General features: G+C 39.0%; 1 pseudogene; it reads left to right on the forward strand.

The window, feature by feature from the left end:
- Positions 1 to 20,958: 20,958 nt before the first annotated feature.
- LOC122097769 lies at positions 20,959 to 21,058 on the forward strand (annotated as a pseudogene).
- The last annotated feature ends 221 nt before the right edge of the window (positions 21,059 to 21,279 follow it).

Here is a 21,279-nt window from a genome sequence, read left to right on the forward strand (position 1 = left end):
ACAGTGAGCTTTGCCTTCACCCATGGTGTAAAAGAGTTATCTGGACGGTAAGATCAAATCCCAGCAATGTCAGAAACACTGGCCCAAGTTCCATGATAGTGACTTAATTTTTTAAATGAAAACAGTTATGTTTATTCAGTTCCATACTGAACATTAAACAAAAGCAGTGTAGAATTTTGTACAGCTATTTAGACATCTTTTCCTTACCCCCCAAAGTGCTTCTGTGAGCTCTACATTGTTTCTTTTATATGTTTTTTATTGTAATAATGATGTACAGGGGGTTACAGTTTTTTGAGCAAGGTAATGAGTACATTTCCTATTGAGCATTGTTGACTCGTCCTTTGTTTTCCCCCTACCATCCTTTCTCTCCCATCTCCACAACTACCTCCCCCTTCCGAGGTCAGTGACTTAATTTTTTTTTTTTTTTTGCTTGACACGGGGTTTGAACTCAAGTAGTGGCAACTCTTCACCTTCCCTCACATTGCTGCAGATTTACCAAGAACTTGAGTTCAAATCCCAGGCTAGGAAAGAAAACTGGCAGAAATTCCAAACCAGAGAGCTTTATTTCTTTTTTATTTTCGTTAAATAATGTAGTTATTTATTTATTTACTTATTTATTTATTTATTCATTCTTTTTCTTTTGCCAACCATGGGCTTGAACTCAGATTGTGGCAACTCTGCCTAAGCCTTGATCTCGCTAGGCTGGGATGCAGCCTCTGGACCAATAGCCAATCCTGGGATCCTAGGCCAAGAGGGCTTGCAGGAAGAAAGAAAAAAAAAAAAGCGGGACAGCACAAAAAGTAGTGAGCTGCAGAGGGCTGGGGGTTTTATGATTTTTTTTTCTTTTTATTATGAAAATACCATACAGAGGGGTTACAATTACATGGGCAAGATAACGAGTACATTTCTTATCAAGCATTGTTGCCTCCCCTTTGTTTCCTCTTCACATCCCTTCCATTACCACCCCCCGCCCACCCCCCACCCAATCCTCCCCCCCACCAAAGTTGTAAAGTTTGATTTCTACATAATGACTTGTACATTTCATTGTTGCTATGGGTCCACCTGTATCCCTATTTAAACAATTTGTTTTTTTTCCCTTCCCCTCCACAAATTATACCAACATCAAATAAAGTGAAAGCAAGGGTTTTACTGTGGGGGAGGAACATACAAAGCAATAAAGAAATCATCTTATAAATATGTTAGAAACAATTGCATGAAAGAAAAAAAAACATTTGATTACTTATCTTGAAGTTCTTTGCAGGGTTACCATCCTGGTTCTACAGATGCAAAGTGGACCTGACCGGCCATTGCTGAAGGCTGGCAGGCTATCAAGGAAGCCATAGCCCAACCTGTCAACATAGGCCCAGAGCTCAAATCCTTGTCCTGACACCTACGAATGGCACAAGATCACCAGAGACTCATTCCTATGCATAGAAATACCGACTGAAAGAGTAGTTCATGCATCGGTCTAGTCTAAAATTGGATGCAGTAATCCTAGGATGCTGATTGATCTTAATTAATAGTTTATTAAGCATGAAAAGAATAATATTACTTCAATGACAGTATATTAAATACCTAAGAGTTGGTAGGAATGTAGTAGATGACATTCAAGCATAGATAGACGGCTCTGGCACTCTTTAACAATATATATTTATTTGTATATCACCGTCTGCCTATCCATGTATCGCTGTTTTGGCCAAACTTGGGGCTCGATCTCAGCACCTAGGAAACACCTGACAGCTACATTGGGTAGAGGCTGCCATGTTCACACTCACTCATTCATGAATTGGGCCTTCTAGGCCCTGAGTTTGGATCTTAGCACTGCCAAAATATATTCTTGAAGTAAGAAGCCAAGTGTGACACATGTTTTCCTTTTCAGGGAGAGACCTGGGTGTCAGGAATAATCTAGAACACATCTATAAAATCTAGATGCTATGTGATAGGATATAAACAATGTAATAAATGGTATAGGTATCATCAGAGTCAATTTAATAAATGGTAAATAAATGAATAAAACAAGAAATAAAATAACCAAACAAAACATGGTATGGACTGAACATCTATGTGGAAGTATAAATCCTACAACACCAAACATGATATGGACTGAACAACTGTATGGAAGTATAAATACTGTCTTTAAAATGTATATAAAAAGTATGTTTTCCTGACCCGAGGCTTGAATTCAGCCACCATACTTGGAGGGTATTGAGGGTAATCCTGCTCACAGACCTTTGTCCTCACCTTGACCCTTTCCCCAATTTGGCCAGATAGGCTCTGAGTTCAAATCCCAACACTGCCAAAATATGAATCCTGATGTGAGAAGCCAATCAGTTGACCTATTTTCCTGTCTTATGAAAGTCCTGGGTCTCAGCTAGGATGGAGAATGCATAGGAAAACCTATAGCCATGGCAATAGGTTGTCATCCATGTAAGCACTGTTATATCTGTCATCATCCTCAGTAAAATACACAATACTTCCATGGAGAAGACAGAAAATAAAGAGAAGAGGTACACCAAACGCAAGATGCTGTCCACACATGTATGTCAATATAGATACTATGTTTAAATAATGAATTTATGACTATCATGGCCCACCCTGGGGATCAATGTCATATCCTGGGAATGGCCTGTCTCCTTAGTTGTTGACAGACTGGTGTGTTCACCTTTACCTATTTGCCAATTGGTCCTGAACTACCAACAATGGAATCGTGGAGTAAGAAGCTGAGTATGAAACTTGTTTTCCTTTTCTCTGAGAGTCCTGGGTGTCAGGCATGATGGAGAACAGGTCTACAAATCTTGATGCCATGTGATAGGATGTCATCAATGTAATAAACGGAATGGGTGTCATCATAGTAAAATCAATAGTAAATAAATGAATAAAACAATAAATACAGGTAACAACCACACCAAACATGTATGGACTGAACATCTATAGGTAATAACAAATCCTATCTTACAATCTATATAAATAGTATGTTTTCCAAGGCTGGGGCTTGAATTCAGGTCTAGTGAATAGGCCTGACTTTCGAATCTTCAAGTACGATGAAATTCCCCTTCATCTACAGTACTGCAGATTCACGCAGACCCTGAGTTCAAATCCAAAGTCTGGCAGAATAACTGGTGTGAATTGCAAGCCAGGGAGCTATTTTTTTTTCCAGAACGGGGTTTGAACTCAGGTCATGGAAACTGCCTCAGCTTTGATCACCATAGGCTGAGGTAAAGCAACTGGACCCACAGCTGATCCTGGGATCCTAGATCCCTAGGTTTTGTGGGGAAAGAATTGCACAGAAAAAAATGTGACAAAATGGTCTTTTTACGTTTTCTTCCTTTGTGAGGTGACCCTCCTGGGTCTGAATGCCACTGTTGCAAAGGGTACTTCACCTTGCATTGCTGAAGGCTTGCAGACTATAAGCGTAGCCATAAGACCACGAGGAAACATAGGCCCTGATTTCAAATCCCCATCCTGACACCTACCAATGTCAGGAGATACTAAGAGACTCGTTCCCACCCATAGAATTAACAATGGAGTGTTATCAATGTCATGGTTAAATGAGTTGATCGTGAATGATGCTCCTATATAATTAGACAGCATGATTTCAGGAGGGTGAGTGATTTTGTTTAATATTTATGAAGCATTAAAAGAATACTATTACATACAGTAATGCAATAACTTCAGGACACTGATTTAGTTAATGGTTTTTTGTTTTTTTTTTTTTTTGGGTCCGGTCATGGGGCCTGAACTCTGGGCCTGGGTGCTATCCCTCAGCTCTTCAGCTCAAGGCTAGTGCTCTACCACTTGAGCCACAGCGCCACTTCCGGCTTTTTTCTTTTTGCTTATGTGGTGCTAAGGAATCGAACCCAGGGCCTTGAGCATGCAAGGCAAGCGCTCTACCACTGAGCCACCTTCCCAGCCCCTAGTTAATAGTTTTTTAAGGATGAAAACAATAACATTAGTTACATGGAGGCATAAAAAATACCCAAGACTTGGTAAGAATATAACTGAATATATAGACATCTCTGGCACTCTATAAAGATATATATTTACTAGTGTACTGCCATCTGCATGTCAATCTGTTCTTATTTTTTCAACCCATGGGGCTCAATCTCAAGTTGTGGGAACTGCCTGTCAGTTCAATTTGCCATGGATGGCATGCTGACACTCACGCATTCATTAATTTTGCCTTGTAGGCCATGGTTTCAGATGTCAGCACTTCCAAACAATGAATCTTGGAGTAAGAAGCTGATAGTGACACGTTTTCCTTTTCTGTGAATGTCCGGATTGTCCGTTATGATGTGGAATACATAAACAGATTTATATCCTATGTAATCAATGTAATCAATATTCTATGTGTCATAATAGTTAATAAAATAAACAGTCAATACATGAATAAAACAAAATATAAAACGAGTAACTACACTGAATTCAATATGGAGTCAACATATGTATATAAATAGAAATCAAATATTTCAAATGTATATGAATAGCATGTTTTCTAGTGCTGGAGATTGAATTCAGGCGTAAGGAACAGACTTGAATTTCTTGACTTCAAGGAGGTGAGCTTCTCCTTTCCACACAGTGAAACAGAATTACCCAGACAATGAGTTCCAATCCCAATCCTGGCAGAAAAAATTGCACCTTTATACTATGTGAAGCCCAATTTTAGGTATTTCATTATGCCTCCATTTAATGTATGTGATTGTTTAAATGATAAAGTATTAACTAAAATCGATCAGTGTCCTATAATTGTGTGTAATTTTATCCTAGAATCATTCAAGAACTGCTCGTTCAATCATGCCATACATCACATTCCATTGGAAATCAAATGGATAGGAACGAGTTTCTTAGGATCTCCTGATATTTGGAGGTCGAAGGACCAGGATTTGAACTGTGGACTGCAGCTCCCGCCACTTAAACCCGAGGATAGGGAACTCACCAGTCTGTGCAAGAACATCAGCAAGACCAATGATTAGGCAGGCACCATTGGCTCTCAGCAGTCCTCCTGGATACTTACAAGGCTGTGATAGGAGGATCATGGTCAAAGTCACCCTAGGCAGGAAAGTCCTTGAGACCCAAATTCAGTGCCAACAATGTCAGAAGTAAAGCTGAGTGGCTCCAGTGGTGGAGGGCTAGTCTTGAGCAAAAGAAGTTCACAGACTGTGCCCAGATCCTGAGTTCAAGGTCCAGACTGGCAACAAACAGTCATACACAACAATCTGTGCAGCCATCCAGCTAAAGCAGGTCACCCTCTTGTCTCCAACTGAATTGGACAGAGTTCCCTGGGAAAAGGGCTGTGGGAGCCACTGTCATCTTGACTCCACCCATGCTGCCTGCATCACAGGATTCTGGCCACACCCCCATGCTTTCATGTTTTTTTCTGACCAATGTGATATAAGAATTGTGGCCAGACCTATATTCCATGCTGCTAGGTAGCACCGGGATTCCCTCTGTTGGTTTACACCATTACCCGCAGTTGAGGAAGGTAGAGGTGGCTGAGTGGTGAGCAAGAGACTCAAGGCTTAGGAGGAGAGGCCTGGCTCAGCTCTGCCATGCCCCGCCCATGCCCTAGCCCCCTTCCCCATTCTGCCCAGTGCCATGTTTCAAACCTGACACTGCCTGCTTGGACCCACAGTGCCTCTCGGAGTCCTCAGGTGATGGCAAGCACCAGGCCGGCTTGTGGTCACGACCTGGTGAGGTCCCGGGTCCTCCGCTCCAGGCCTGAGTGTTTGCCTTGCCACTGCTGTCACTGCTAGACCCACCTGGAGCCGCAGCCAACAGCTTCTCCCAGCAGCACATGAGTGTCCACCTCCCAGGCTTGTACCCTTTGACCCCTGCACCATCTATCCCCTCCCCTTCCGACCCAGACACCCACCTCATCTGTGCCTTGTACTCCAGCCCAGACTCTGCCACAAATGTGTCCCAGGGGTGGGAGGGGGGTGTCGACCAGGGGATTCCAAACCCATCCGTAGCAGTCAATGTCCCAGGAAATGGGGAGATGCAGAGATGGGTAAGGAGGAGGCACCACAGGGCCCCTGGCCTGGACCATTGGGAGCAACATAGCCACTCATCTGCACCCTTCCTCTCCCTGGTGGGAACATGGTGGCTTTAGTCAGAGGTGGGGAACAGCACCTCCACACCTGCTTTCTAGGGTCTTTTCCTTTTTGCTGCTGGTGGGGGGTGTTGGGTGCAGAAGATAGGTCTTCCTTGCTGTGTGAGCCCTTGTCCTCTGTGCTCAGTCATGCTTTCACCTGAAGAGGATACAATTAAAGCCCAGTTGGGAGGTGAGGGTGCTGGGGGTCAGATAGAAGGTGATTATCTGGGAGGAACACCACCCAACACACACACATACACCCAGCCTGCTCCTTTCCTCAGTTGTCAACAGTTCTCACAGGGTGATCACATTTCCCAGCTCTGCCAGCTTCTTCTGGTGGTCCCAGTCCATCTGGTCTCCTTGTCCTTCCCAAGAATCCGCCAAGTGGCCCAGAAGCTTATATGCTGGAAGTAGGGAGTAAGTCCATATATGTAGACTTTAGGACCCCATCCATTTCCCCAACACTGCCCCCACCTCAGGTAAGACACTCATTTGGGTACACCATGACTCTGTGCTTGTTTTGTCTCCTGGCTCTGAGGAGCAACCTGTCTCAGGACACCTTTACCCAGCTTCCTGGCCTAGGGTTTTGTGAATGGGGTGTCAATGTTCTGGCCCTGGAGAAAAGGAGAGGCAGGGTGGTGCTGAGTCATTAGAACGGTGTTCTTGAGTGGAAGCCCCTGATTCTTCCAAGGGAACCCGGTGCTCCAGCTTGCACATTGTACTAAATGAAGAACCAACAAACTCTGGAGAAGCACTGCTCTGAGTCTGTCTGTGTGTGTATATGTGTGTGTGTGTGTGTGTGTGTGTGTGTGTGCGCACGCACGCGCGTGCATGAGAGAGCTAGAGAGAGAGGAGAGAGGGGAGAGGGAAAGAGAGAGAGAGAGAGAGAGAGAGATCATCTTCCTCCTTGTACAGCCTGACTGTGCTCAGATGAGTGATCATTTGGAAAATTGCAGGTGCAGCATGGACGAGTCTTCTGTCACTGGTCTGAATGTGTGTGTGTGTGTGTGTGTGTGTGTGTGTGTGTAGAAGTGGGTTGAAACAAGGAAGCTGGGTCCTTTGGTAACTTCTGCCTGCTATCTTTGGGGGGGGGGTGAATGGGCTTCACAGCTGAGGTCTGGGGGCCTGGAATAGTGAGAGGCTTGAAGTGGACCCAACATTGTTAAATTATAAGAACAAGGGATCTCTGTGTCCTGGATCTGTGTACTCTCTTGGGCCTGGTTAGTGTCAGTGGGAGCTTGGGAGGACCTGGGAGTGTGGCCCACAGGGGTGGCTTCCTAGGGGGACAGAGAGTGTGGTCAGCACTTAGCAAAGATTTGAGCCCTGCTAGTATGGAGTGCAACAGCATAGGTCAGACTCCAGGTTTTCTCATCATGACCTTTGCAAGGCCAATCCTATTTTAAATCTTGTGCTGTGATCTTCAGATCTCAGCCACCTGAGTAGTTAGGATTGTAGGCATGAGCCTCTGGCACCAGACCTCTGATTCTTTTTGGTATATTAGAGTTTGAACTCAAGTCCTTAGGCTTGTCAGTCAGGTTTTCTACCATGCCTTTCTGTTTTGGGCATTTCTGAGATAGAGACTCAATTTGTGATCAGGCTGGGCTGAATCATGGTCTTCCTATCTATGAGAGGCATGCACCACCAGGAGTGGTTGTCTGTAATTGGGATGGTAGACATATAGTGCCATGCTCAGTCTAAGCTGATGCTTACATGATTGTCCCAAACTCTCAGTCTACAGCAACCGATCCTTGACCACAGGTAAAGCTTTGGGTTGGGCCTCCACCATTGGACCTCAGTCTCCTCATGGGACAGTTGTGAGAAATCAAGGGATTAATACAGAGGGATCTCTTGAGCAGGTCCAGGCACAGAGGGAGAGGCTGTCAGATATGGTTCTCGCCAATTCTCTGAACATATAACAGGAAGATAACCCAGAAAAGGCTCAGATGGGGCCTGTTATTAGTCATGAGACAGTTATGGAATTATGAAACAGAACATGGCTCTCTTTCATCCTTACCCTATTCCCATGAGGGAGGGGATCCTTCACTGTGTTCAGTTTTGCAGCTAAGGAAGACGAGGCCTGGAGAAGCCAGGTGACCAACTCATGATCTATTCAGTCCACTTCTTGTCAGTCATGGGACTTGAACTCTGCACCTGGGTGTTACTCCCAAGCTCCTCAGCTCAAGGCTAGAGCTCTACCACTTGAGCCACAGTGCCACTTCCTGTTTTCTGGTGGTTCTTTGGAGCTAAGGGTCTCATGGATGTTCCTTCCCCGGCTGGCTATGAACCATGTTTGTCATATCTCAGCCTCCTGTTTAGTTAGGATTATAGTCCTGAGCCACCAGCACCCGCTTAAATGTAATTCTGACTTTCTCTCTCTCACACACAGGAACTGGTTGAATGGGTGCTGGAAGAGGTGGCCCAGAGTCCCCATGTGGCTGGAACCCAAGGTGGCCATCTCATTCTGGAGGTAGGCTGGGGGTCAGCCTGTTGAACCAGCTCCATGAGGTAAGCCTCCCTGTGCCCTGGCTAGACAGTGACAATTATTATTTAGTTAGTATTATTTTCTATGTCCTTTTCTAGCACCAGGCCAAAAATATGATACATAATTATGGAATGAAAATGTAATACCATCTTTTTTTGCAAGGGGTGGGGGAGTTCCGGTCATGGGGCCTGAACTCTGGGCCTGGGCACTGTCCCTCAACTCTTCAGCTCAAGGCTAGCGCTCTACCACTTGAGCCACAGCACCACTTCTGGCTTTTTTCTTTTTGCTTATGTGGTGCTGAAGAATCGAACCCAGGGCCTCACGCATGCAAGGCAAGTGCTCTACCACTGAGCCACCTTCCCAGCCTTGTAATACCATCTTAATAAAGTCATTTAGGGCTCTAGGCATGTGGCTTCATGGTACAGTGATTGCCTAGCTGCATGAAAACCTGGGTTCAATTCCTCAGTACCACATAAACAGAAAAAGAAACACTGGAAGTGGTGCTATGCCTCAAGTGGTAGAGTGCTAACCTTGAGAAAAATAAAAGAAGCACAGGAATAATTACCTAGCTTTGAGTTTAAGCCCCAGAACTACAGGACTGGCAAAAAACCAAACAGTTAGTAAATGCAAAGTAAGCCATACTTGGAATATATAATTGCTCCTTCCATACTGATACCTGACAATAGTACCTCATTCATGTACTTTACCTACATTAGTATACTGTGTTGACAAAAAGTTTTGTTCAATAGGTCACAGAAATTAATACCAGGAATGTGCTTATATGTCAAATGAAGTTTAATTCTGAAAATTCAAAGATTCCACACTTTTGAGTGGTCACTGCTAATAACAATGAGAAGGGTATCCAAGTCACATTTGGAAACCTTTTTGGTCAGTCATGGCACTAAAAAGGAAGAGGCTAATTAACAGTTGTGACAAGAGAAGGACTAACTCCAGATGGAAGGAACAAATGATTGTAACTAAGGTATACCAGAAACCGTTCTAGGGAACCATTTTTGGTTATTGAAGAACTACTTATCAACTAGGATTATTCCTTATTGCCTTTAGCATTCTAAATCTTGTGCTAGTTCTTAATCTCTGTGTGATAAATGTATCTCCTTCTACGCAGTTTTTTCATACCTGATCTCTGTTGCTTTCTAAAATTCTGTCTTTCTCTATTTCTCTATGAACACTTCCTGATACTACATATACCTACACAGATGGAAGACGATACTAATGTAAAGGTCCCATAGCTCATGAGTCATTAATGTAACAACATGGAAAAGGAGGAGTTATTTATTGCTACCTCAATTTTTCTGAAAAGCTGCAAGGTCATCATTTGATTCAAATTACCATTCTTTGTCTACATAGTGTCATTAAGTGCACTAAATGGAAATATGAGCTGAGTGGTGATGGGTCACGTCTGTAATCCTAGCCACTCAGGAGGTTGAGACCAGAGGATTATGGTTCAAAGCCATCCTGGTCAGGAAAGTCTGTGAGACTCATCTTCAATTAGCCACTAGAAACCCAGAAGTTGTGCTGTATCTAAAGTGGTAGAGCTCTGAACTTGAGCTGAATAGCTGAGGGACAGTGCCCAGGATCAGAGTTCAAGCCCCATGACCGACAAAAAGTGCAAATATGACTTTAAGTTGCCCCAAAAGGAACAACAAGGTCAACAGTAATCTTCAAATCAGAAAAAAATTCCAAAATGATTCAGTACACCTACTTTTCCTGAGTTATTTAAATTATGGCTTCTTAGCTGGACATATTCTCTTCTTTTAAAAATTGTCAAATATTAGCTTTAGAATAAACTTCACCTACTATTTCTTGGTTCAAAACAGAAGTCTTGATACAGTTGATGTCACTTGGCTTTTTCTATCTCAGTTCAAAGCCAACCCAGGCAGGAGTGTCTGTCAAACTCTTATCTTAAACACAAGAAAGGCCAGAAGTGGGGTTTTGGCTCAAGCAGTAGAGTACTAGCTTTGGGGGCAGGTGAGCAGGAAGACAACTGTTCAGGGACACGGTCCAGCATCTGGGTTCAAGCCCCAGAACCAGCACAACTAAACAAACAAGCAAACAAAAAACCCCAGGTCTTTCTTTAGGACCCTCCTTAAAGGAGTACTGGTCTTAGAAGAGCCTGCTATTGCTCATTATACTCACTGGACCTAGCTTTTTTGTAATCCTTATTGCTATGGAGTAATCAGGACCAGAGTAAAGGAATGGATAACTGACTCCTGCAACAGAAGAATCATCTCAGGCATGAAATATCCATCCATAAAACACTTTAAAACCCCCATGTCTTTGTTTATTTGCAGTAGAACACTTTTAAAACAACGTTATTTCCTTTTGTTCTATGCTTGCCCTCAAATGGCACATTATTTCCTTTTGTAATACTCTCAACCAGAAGTTTACAGACAAGTTTTATATGAGGAAGGAACACACTCAAAAAAGTCAGGGACAGAGTTTCCTTCAGGCCTTGGATTCTTTTTTGTACAGTAAAAAGGAAAGCACAAGTTAAGTTGAACTTTGTCATTCCTCTATGTTCAATTCCATTCCTGTGATCAGTTTCCACATCCAGTAATAGTTACTTCCAGTAACAATCAATGATGGTGCTTGAGGTATAATGAATGTTTTCTGTCTTCATTGAAATAGCACAAGGAAATCTTTGGACATGTGGTAGCAAGTGTTCCAGAGACAACTTAGTAAAGAGAAAATATAAATTTTAAATTCCTTATAAATACATTATCCAAGAGTACATTGAGTTCAAACTTCATAAGTGCTCCATAAATTAAGGTGAATTTTAAATGGGAAAAAAGTTCTCAGATCATTTTTTGTGAGTGTATATGTAGTGCATTATTTCCCAAGTGTACATGAGTTAACAGTAAGAGAAAAATTAGCAATAATAGGAGAAAGAGGATTTCTGTGTTTTAGTGTTCAATACAATATAGAAGACTCTACAAAAAAGACAACATTGAAACAATAAAGCCAAGTCCAGTATGTAGATTTATAGAAGTGTCATAGAGAAAGCATTACTCCCAAGTTGAACATGAATATGAGGCCACTCCCTTTCTAAATCACCCTTGCTAAACATGAAAATTTGTAAAAAGTAGAATGGAAGAATGATTCTGGTTCCATTCAAGTCAGATGTAGGAGAATGGACTTAACTGGAAAAAAAAAGTCCATCTTGAGAGAGCAGGGATTACACTAGCCATACCTTTTCTTATATATTTTATGTTTTTGTTGGTTGTGGCACGTGAACCCTGGGTGCTGTCCCTTTGCTTTTCAGCTCCAGGCTAGTGCTCTACCACTTGAGCGACAGTGCCCCTTCCAGTTTTCTGGTAGTTAATTGGAGAAAAGAGTCTCGAGGACTTTCCTACTGGGGCTGGCTTTGAATCTCAATCCTCAGATCTCACCACCACCCAGCTTAAGATCACATTTCTAACAGTATACACTCAGGATATGTAATGTGTATGTAATGTGTATGTGAATTCTTGAGTTAAAAATCTGGGCTACCACTTAAACTTAAATGTTTGTAGTTTAAAAGTAGATACTTCTAGAAAAATAAACCTAAGAATTTAAAGGGGTCTGGGTAGTTCAGTTTGCATCCATCATGGGCAGAACAGTCTTTGAGACACTATCAATAATTAACCAGATAAAATTGCATTGGAAGAATGGTTCAAGTGATGGAATAACAGTCATGATAAAGATTGCTGGATAAGACCTTGAGGCTTTTGCATACATACATACAAATATACACATACACACAGAGGCACTTATTTGTGCACACACAAATACACAAATAAAAACTGTCAGAATATATAAGAAAGTTAGAAACAATAGAAAATATGTCCTGAGTAAGACTAGAATCAGGTGATAAATTTTATTATTAGAAAGTATTAGAAAGTCCTCAAGTGAACTATCTTCAAAAAAGTTTAAGATTACTGCTTAGTTAGGGACCAGAGGTAGTAAGAAAGTCAAATATATCATTATTAAAGGGATCAGATCCATGGAGGAATGAATCAGAGTCCACAGCAGGTGCATCTGAAAATGTTCATATCTTGTGTCAAATGTTAGAACATCTTTGAAAATAGTACATAAATAGTCTTGGCAGTCATTGTATGGATAAGATCTTCATAGAAGTTGAGAATTGCTTAATTTCTAGATTTTAATAAACCAACAAACTATGGCAGGGCAATGTGATACAGGCCTGGAATTGTTGCACTCAGAATAAGACAGGATATTATTGAGTGGAATTACATAGTGATACCTTCCCTGGACCAGGTAGTAAAATTTTGTCTCAATAATACAAACCAAATAACAAGAAAGGAATACACAGTTGTAAGTTTGGGCTAATTTTGTCATTATGTTTTGAGAAGTCAAGTTTCCTATTGAAATGCAACTCACATATAATCCTCAATTGTGTTTTAAATGCTGTCTTCATTACAGAACATTCCTAGATGCAAAGTAGCTCATGATTCCCATCCAAAATTTGAAAAAGTAAGTAAGCATCCTTCTGCTGGTTTCCAAAGAAATTATAAAGGTTTACAAAACTTAAGCCTGGAGAAATAGAAAACTTTGTCAAATATAGGACTTTGTGGACCTTGCTAAATTAGAATTTATTTTCAAAATAAGTATTTTGTTTTTGTTTGTAATTCCATATTCTATATGATACTACAAAATTCTTTTTAAGTAGAGGGTTTAATTGACAAATTCACAAATTATTCTAACATTCTATTTGCCTAGAATATTCTTTCAAGAAAGTTAGAACTTAACAGATAATTCCAACTGTTCATGTATCAAATGATAATGTGAATAATGTAGACAGAGTTGCCAACAAACAGATTATATTATTTATAAATTTAGAAAAAGAGCAATTTTTTGAGGGTGTGGTATAACATGGTATGAAGAGAATAATTGTGTGATAACTTGTTTCTTCTATCTATATGTAACACAGGAAGAAATTTCCTTAATTACGTGCCTCTGTATACAATGATAAAAATGCTAGGTTTGGGGTTCGTTTTTATTTCTGTATTTGTTTTACTGGTTTGTCCTAGGGCTTGAACTCTGGTCCTGGACATTGTCTCTGAGCTCAAGATTCGTGCCCTACCACTTAAACCTCAGTGCCACTTGTGTCTGTCTTTTTCTGAGAAGTTTATTGGAGATAAGAATGTCAGGAACATTCCTGCCCTGGTGGGCTTTGAACCGTAATCTTCCGATCTTAGCATCCTGAATATCTATAATAGTTAAAAAATATATAAATAATATTTTCAAGTGTTCTGATCTCAAGAATATCATTGGGGTAAAAATGATGCAGCCCAGTTTATTGGGGTTCTTTCCAAAACAATGAGGACATCACATTAGCAGAGGTGTAGTATTTTTTACAATAAAGAAAAGCTATTCATGATGTGAAATAAGGGAATTTTCAGGTGTACCTTACAAGTTGGAATTTGTTGGGCTAGGATGACTTTATGGCATAAATATTGGGATTGCTTACTCTTGAATAATTATCACAGATGCTTCATAGTTTTATGCTCTACCAATTGTGGTTATTTTTCTTTTGACTTCTCAATCTGTAAAACCTCATTGGAAACTGCATCTATTGAAGAATTACATAACATGCAAACAGGTATTGTTTTGAATTTCTCAGGTATGGAACGGTCAGAATTTGAAAATGAGTAGTTATTAGTCATAGGAATTTTGAAGAACACATATATTCTGTTCTCTTAACAACTTATTTACTTTTAAAAGTTATGGGTTTCCATAGAATTAAACTTTTTTCGGTTTTATGTGTGTAAAAGTACTAAATTTATTCTTTTTTCAAAATATTGGCAAGTATATTGTGACAATATTGTCTAGCTGGATAACATTCGAGTTGATGACCCTCTGATAAAGAAGGAGTAATTAATTCAAATTAGATGCCAAAGAGTAATGATTTTTAAAAGTTACTATATAAATAATAATACTATACCAATACAGTGAAATTTTATTTTATGCAGCTTACTTTTTAAATTTAATTTTATTGTCAAAGTGATGTACAGTGGGGTTACAGTAACTGTAAGGTAGTGAATAAATAACTTTTCAAATTTGTTATCCCCTCCCTCATTTTTCTAACAATTTTTCTTCACCTCAATACCCCTCACAAGTTGTAATGTATATTTCCAACATATTGTCTTGTGAGTATTACTAATGAATTGGTTTGCACTTTGTCCTTTGTGTCGCCATTTTCTTGTTCCTCTTCCCTTCCCTAATTAAGATAAATGTATACATAATGCACAGGGTACAAAGTCAAATACAGCAAGGGATAAACCATAGGGGAAAACCCAAAGAATATAGAAATCACTTAATACATTAAAAACAACAACCGCAAATAAAAATCTCTGATTCCATATCTTAGAGTTAATTTTGCTCAGTATCATCTTATATGGTCATATGTATGCATAACAAAGCCACTGGAAAATATTAGTTGCATGGACACTATATTGTGAAAACAACATGGTAACTGTTTTTGATGGTCAAGGTGGAATTAGGATTGGTGAATTCGTGGTTCTGCTAAAGGAATTTCAAAAGAGTTTTAAAATTGTGACAGGTAAATTTTAATTTTTAACAACTTAGCTTATGAAGAAAATTTAAAATTGCCTGGGAAAATAGGCTTTCGTGCAAAGAAATCCATGGAGACTTAGTGGAGAGGAAGCAATGTGGGTGAAGATGGCTCATTTTCACACTAAACAAACAAACTTAAGAAACCTTCCTATAAATCCTGTAAGTTTCCGTGAGAATTGTCCTTACCTGGGAAATATACTCTCACTGTGTGAAACAAGGTTGTAGTGGAATTTAAATTCAAAGTTCTTAAAAAAAAAGACATCAAAATTTGTGAATTGGCCTTTATTTAACAAACAGTAATTCTTTGAAAAAGATAATTTGGGTCAAAATATTTAGGGACAAAGTGCCCTCCACAATGAAAGAAGGCATTGGGCTTACACATTTCTGTTTATAATACTTTCCATGAGGTCTTTGCATGTGAAGCACTGAAACACAGAAAAAAATCTGATTAGATACTTCACACCAGTGATTTCACATTTCAAAGTGGCTCACAAAAAATAATACCCTTATTATCATGAGATAGTGAAAATGTCTCTTAGTACAAAAGCCTAAAAGTTTGGGGGTCACAAAATAATTGAGCAAATGGAAAAGCTTAGAAAACAGTGTTCTTAGAAGCGCTAGCTAAGTGTATTGGCTTCATCAGTGGAGGGAGATCAAAACTTTTTGATATAGATTGTCTTAATATTTGTGCTACCTAAAGTGATTTTATAGAGCCAATTTGGCTCACTACAATGCAGAACTGATTGAATGGAATATCAAAATAAGTTCCACATCCAAATGATGCAACTTAAAAGAGTTTTAAAGGAGAAACCATGAAGGTTTAGCAGTGGGGAAGGCCTTATAGTGTTTCAGCTTCACTAGACTTGAAGCCAAGAAGCTGTGATTAATTGGATATCAGGCAAGAGTTAAGAGGACATAGAAGTAGAACATGCAAGCATTGTCCTTTGTAACAGACACTGTCATCCAAGGCATGGGTGATTTAACTCTATTCTCCCCCATTCATCTTGTTGAGCAAATGCAAGACAAGAGAAAAATAATCTATTGAAACAATTTTGCAAAAATGACTTCACTGTTCCTGATATGATATCTAAGGAGAGTCTAAAGAGAGAAGATATAATGGAGTATTCTTCAGTTTCCCCTAAGCATCTTGTTAGCAAAATATAACTTTGAGTTAGAAGTGATTGAACCAAAAAGTGTTGGAGTACTTATTTTTGTTGGCACTTTAGACACAGAAGATTTTCAAGGTAAAAGAAAAAAGAATAGCCATATATTTGTGATCACAGCTTCTTGGACTGGTTTTATGGAGACAAAGTTTTACATTAGAGTTTGTCCTGATTAACATAAATGTTAGGTTTTCATGGCAACAAGTGCAAGGGGGAAGTTTATTGGACTCGCTTGAATAAGTAAGCAGCATGATAGAAAAAAAATGGGGGCTGGGAAGGTGGCTCAGTGGTAGAGCGCTTGCCTTGCATGCCTGAAGCCCTGGGTTCGATTCCTCAGCACCACATAAGCAAAAAGAAAAAAGCTGGAAGTGGCGATGTGGCTCAAGTGGTAGAGTGCTAGCCTTGAGCTGAAGATCTTAGGGATAGCACCCAGGCCCAGAGCTTAGGCTCCACAACCGGACCCCCCCCAAAAAAAGATGTAAAATAAATACACAATAAATAATATAGTAGGTTTAGGAAGGTTGCTCAATAGTTTAGTGCTTACCTTGCATGCATGAGGGCCTGGGTTCAATTCCTCAGCACCACATAAGCAGAAAAAAATAGCCAAAAGTGGCTCCAGTGGTGGATTGCTATTCTTGAACTGAATAGTTGAGGGACAGTGCCTAGGCCCAGACTTCAGGCCCCATGACCAACAAAAACAAACAAATAAATGGGTCCTGGAAGGTGGCTCAGTGGTAGAGCGCTTGCCTTGCATTCATGAGGCCCTGGGTTCGATTCCTCAGCACCACATAAGTAAAAAGAAAAAAGCCGGAAGTAGTGCTGTGGCTCAAGTGGTAGAGTGCTTGCCTTGAGCTGAAGAGCTCAGGGACAGCGTTCAGGCCCAGAGTTTAAGCCCCACCACCGACAAAAAAGAAAAGAAAAGAAAAGAAAAAAATTGAAAATAATATTTAGTGAATTACTTTGACCAATTACTTTGTCAGAACAAAGAAGGAAATATATAATTCAAAATCATTGACTTAAAAGTATGAAGAGAGAGTAGTGAAGAGAGATGAAGGAAAACATAGAGAATTGTTTTCTCTCCAGTGTAGTAACGGGTCCTTGATCTTGTTTATTTCATTCTATCTTCACAAGCTATCAAGTATGTCTCAGTACTGGATTGTCCAGTTCAGACAAAGAGAACTCGCAGAAGAAAGATAGTATTTGCAGCAGATGTAGGTGATTTATAACTTTAGACAATCTATTTAAATCTGTTCAAAATTCTCACCTACCGTAAACTTCCCTCTTTGAATATCTTTGTTTGCTTTTCCCAAAACTGCCTTCCATTAACAGCTTAAATTTTTGAGAGGTCATGCTCATACTCTCTAAAGATTGCTGTTTGGTTGTGATTTTCGTGTGTTCTTTAACTGAATTTCAAAAGGTTGTGCAAGTGTGTTACAATTAAATATGTCCATTTAATTGTCCAATGCCCCTGGATCAGATTCACTCCTTCTATTATTGTCAATCAACCCCTTCTCCAAGATTTATTTCAGATTTACCACTTCCTTTATCACATGTGTACATTGACTATTCTAGCTGTACTTGTCCCTTGTTCCATTTTTCATTCATTCTATGTCTTTACTATTATTCCTCTCTGCTTTCAACTTCCTGATAATCGTTCTGTTAAACTGTCTGTTAATACTTTGAAAGGTTTATTTTCATTCTTTGGAGATTCAATCCTGTATATACTTGAACTTATGTCAACTTACATTTCCATAATTTGTTCATCTGCAATAATAATGTGCAAGACTGGAGATGTGAAGCCCCTAGACTTGATTTTATTCTCATTCATTTGAAAGATTAATCTTTAGTCAACAAGAAAGTTTAAAAATGGCTTAGAATGTATTCCTATCAGTTTTTATAAATGTCTATGTACAATGGTGTGTGATTATTTTACTGTCTATGGGATAATATTTTCTACTACCTATAAGTTTTGGAAAAAGAAGAAAATTAAAATTTACTACTATAGAGGAATATGATAGAAATAGAAGACAGATTTTATGTTTGTCACATCTCTGATGAGTATCCATATTCAAGACTTACTATGTTAGACTTATAGGGAAAACATAAAACAACGTATGATAAGGCAACTATTTGTGGCTTTTTAAAATGTACCTTATTAAGTGATGAAATTTACTTTATTAGCTAATGTTTGCGTTTGAAATTTGGGAGGTTGATCTATTTAACATATTTCTGGAAGGCACCTACTGAACAACACAAATGGTGGGTGGTATTATTTCTACACTTTAATGAGTGGTTGAAACAATGGCATTAGTGTTGGGTAAATAAATCAACTCTATTGTAACTTGCTCCCTACACTTGAAAAGCTTATAATGTCACTGAGTATCATCTATTTGTCAAATGTTATTTTGGCGATTGTGATATTTAAAAGTTTATTTGAAAAAAAAATACACTTTCAGGAGATTAAATGTTTTGAGAATGACAACATTTTATACCACAGAACCAAGTTTTACTGGAGTACCAAAGTTTTGAAGCACTAAGGATCTTCACAATTAATGTTTTTCTGGATTACATTTGACCTCTAAGTCAAGTTTTCCGGGCCTGGTTAGACCAATTACAGATCTATTTTTCCAGGTAATATTTTCTGGGCCCACTAATGCTGGACTGAAATCTTTCATTAATCATTAGGGGAGGGGTATTAAAAATAATTTTGTGACACTTTGTGATGTTGTTCACTGATATGGTCTGGTCATCTGTAAATTGAAAATTTGAATTACAGTACTTTCTCTCAGATTTTATGATCTCATCCTTCATTTTAAGTTCGTTGCATTTCACAATTGCTTACTGCTAATTCCTTCTTCTCAAAGAATTGAGGCCCTAAAATATTATAGGAAATGAGAAATTAAGATGAGTCTTCAATTACATTCTGTTGGCATGTTGTATGGGCCTAGGTGAGAAGTCTTGCACCTGTTATCTGATGATGCAGGTAACTGGGACCTAGGATCCTAGGACTCATGGGTCCTGCAGAAGAATAATATCTTTTAGAGATCATATCAGCAAAATTTGGGTATAATCAGTAGGAATGCTTCAGAAATATGGAGAAAAACATTTTGGAACCAGCGAGTTAAAACCATGAACAGGGCAGCAGACTAAAATCCCTTATAGATTAGAGGAAAACAACATTTTTTTACCATGTGAATTCAGAAGACCAAGAACACTTAGAAGGTATCACAAGCTTATACTCAAGACATTACATTGATTCTTTTTATATTCCGATATATATTCTAAACCTAATTATTTATTTTTTTATTTTATTTATTTTTTGGGGGGGGTGTTCCGGTCGTGGGGCCTGAACTCTGGGCCTGGGTGCTGTCCCTCAGCTCTTCAGCTCAAGGCTAGCGGTCAAACCACTTGAGCCACAGCGCCATTTCTGGCTTTTTTCTTTTTGCTTATGTGGTGATGAGGAATCGAATCCAGGGATCAGTTATGCAAGGAAAGCGCTCTACCACTGAGCCACCTTCCCAGCCCTAAACATAATTATTTATATTCCAATTCTATTCATTGGAATAAATAATTATCAATTTATTTATCAAATTATCAATTAATTCTAGTAAGTTTCACTGTGTGAAATATAAAATCAGCAAATATAAAATAAAATATATATCTATGTATAAAATAATAAAAAAACAGCACATGTTTTACATTGTTCTGTGGTGGTTAGGGTATTAAAGACAACTTTGTTTTAAAGTAATATTGCATTATCTCTACCACAGTATTTTGTAGAGCTAGACCTAAAGTTTTACCATTTGTGGATTTACAGTCTGGAGACAAGAGGAAACACTGTGATTAAAGCATTACTAATTTAAGGCCTAATATCGAGGAGAAACACATGGACTTCTCCTGGAGCTATGGACATATTTGTTGATAGAAAGACAGTAGTGTAAGTTCCTTCCTGGTTGGAAGGTAGACAGACCATGACATTAGGTAATCATGCATATGAACAATTTTTCACCTTCTTGGCTTTAGCTACTTTTGAAATGGTAGGTATCATAAACAATTATATTTTTATAAAATACCTTCTGGTCTGAACAGTTCTGTCTGAACTGTTCATCTCTCTATGATCCCTTGTAACTAAGATTAGTTTTCTTCCAGTAAGACAAAGTATGATTTCAGGGTAAGATATTCTGGTTGGTCTGTTCCTACATGGAAGAAGGGTAAAGGGTCAGGTAGACATTTGTGCCAGTAAGACCTCATTTGGGAAATTTTAAGCTGGAGAAGTTTAGAAGTAGCTCTTAAGCAAGGTTTACTTTGGATCCATTAGCTCCACAAAGCTAACTCAGTTGGACAAATAAGTACTTGAAAAAGCCATCACTTTTGGACCTAGCTATAAATGCTTCAAAGTATGATCAAATCTAAAATGAAAAAAGATTTAAAATAGTCAGTGACAAAAAATTGCAAATGTGAGCAATCGACGAAACAATATAATTTTTCCACTATATACACAATTTTAGGAAAAATCGATCAATAGTATTGTTAGGAACAATAAGGTTTCCTTGTTACAAATAGGCACGTAAAGATATAAGCCTATATGAAGATTGCATCATTAACTACTTAAATTTAGAGGATACTACATGCTTCAGCAGCATGTCTACACAAATTAAAACAATACAGAGATTAACATGGCACTTGCACAAGGATGAAATGAAAATTTGTATAGTATTCCATATTTTTCATTCTTCAGATGCAAGAAATGAAAAGCAGTTGTTAAAAAGTTGATTACATAATTACAAGAGTAACAATACATGTAAGTCCTAGAATTAAAGGTTAGTGTCATATCAGTGTATTAAATCTTCACCTCAGAAATGCCTTTACATAGCATAACCTTTACAAAACTTTTGAAATTAGTTAAATTCTCATTTTATCCCAAAGAAATATACTAGTATAAGGACCTA

This window comes from Dipodomys spectabilis, unplaced genomic scaffold, assembly GCF_019054845.1.
Source record: "Dipodomys spectabilis isolate Male_0828 unplaced genomic scaffold, ASM1905484v1 ptg000434l, whole genome shotgun sequence".
In the NCBI taxonomy this organism is placed as follows: domain Eukaryota; kingdom Metazoa; phylum Chordata; class Mammalia; order Rodentia; family Heteromyidae; genus Dipodomys; species Dipodomys spectabilis.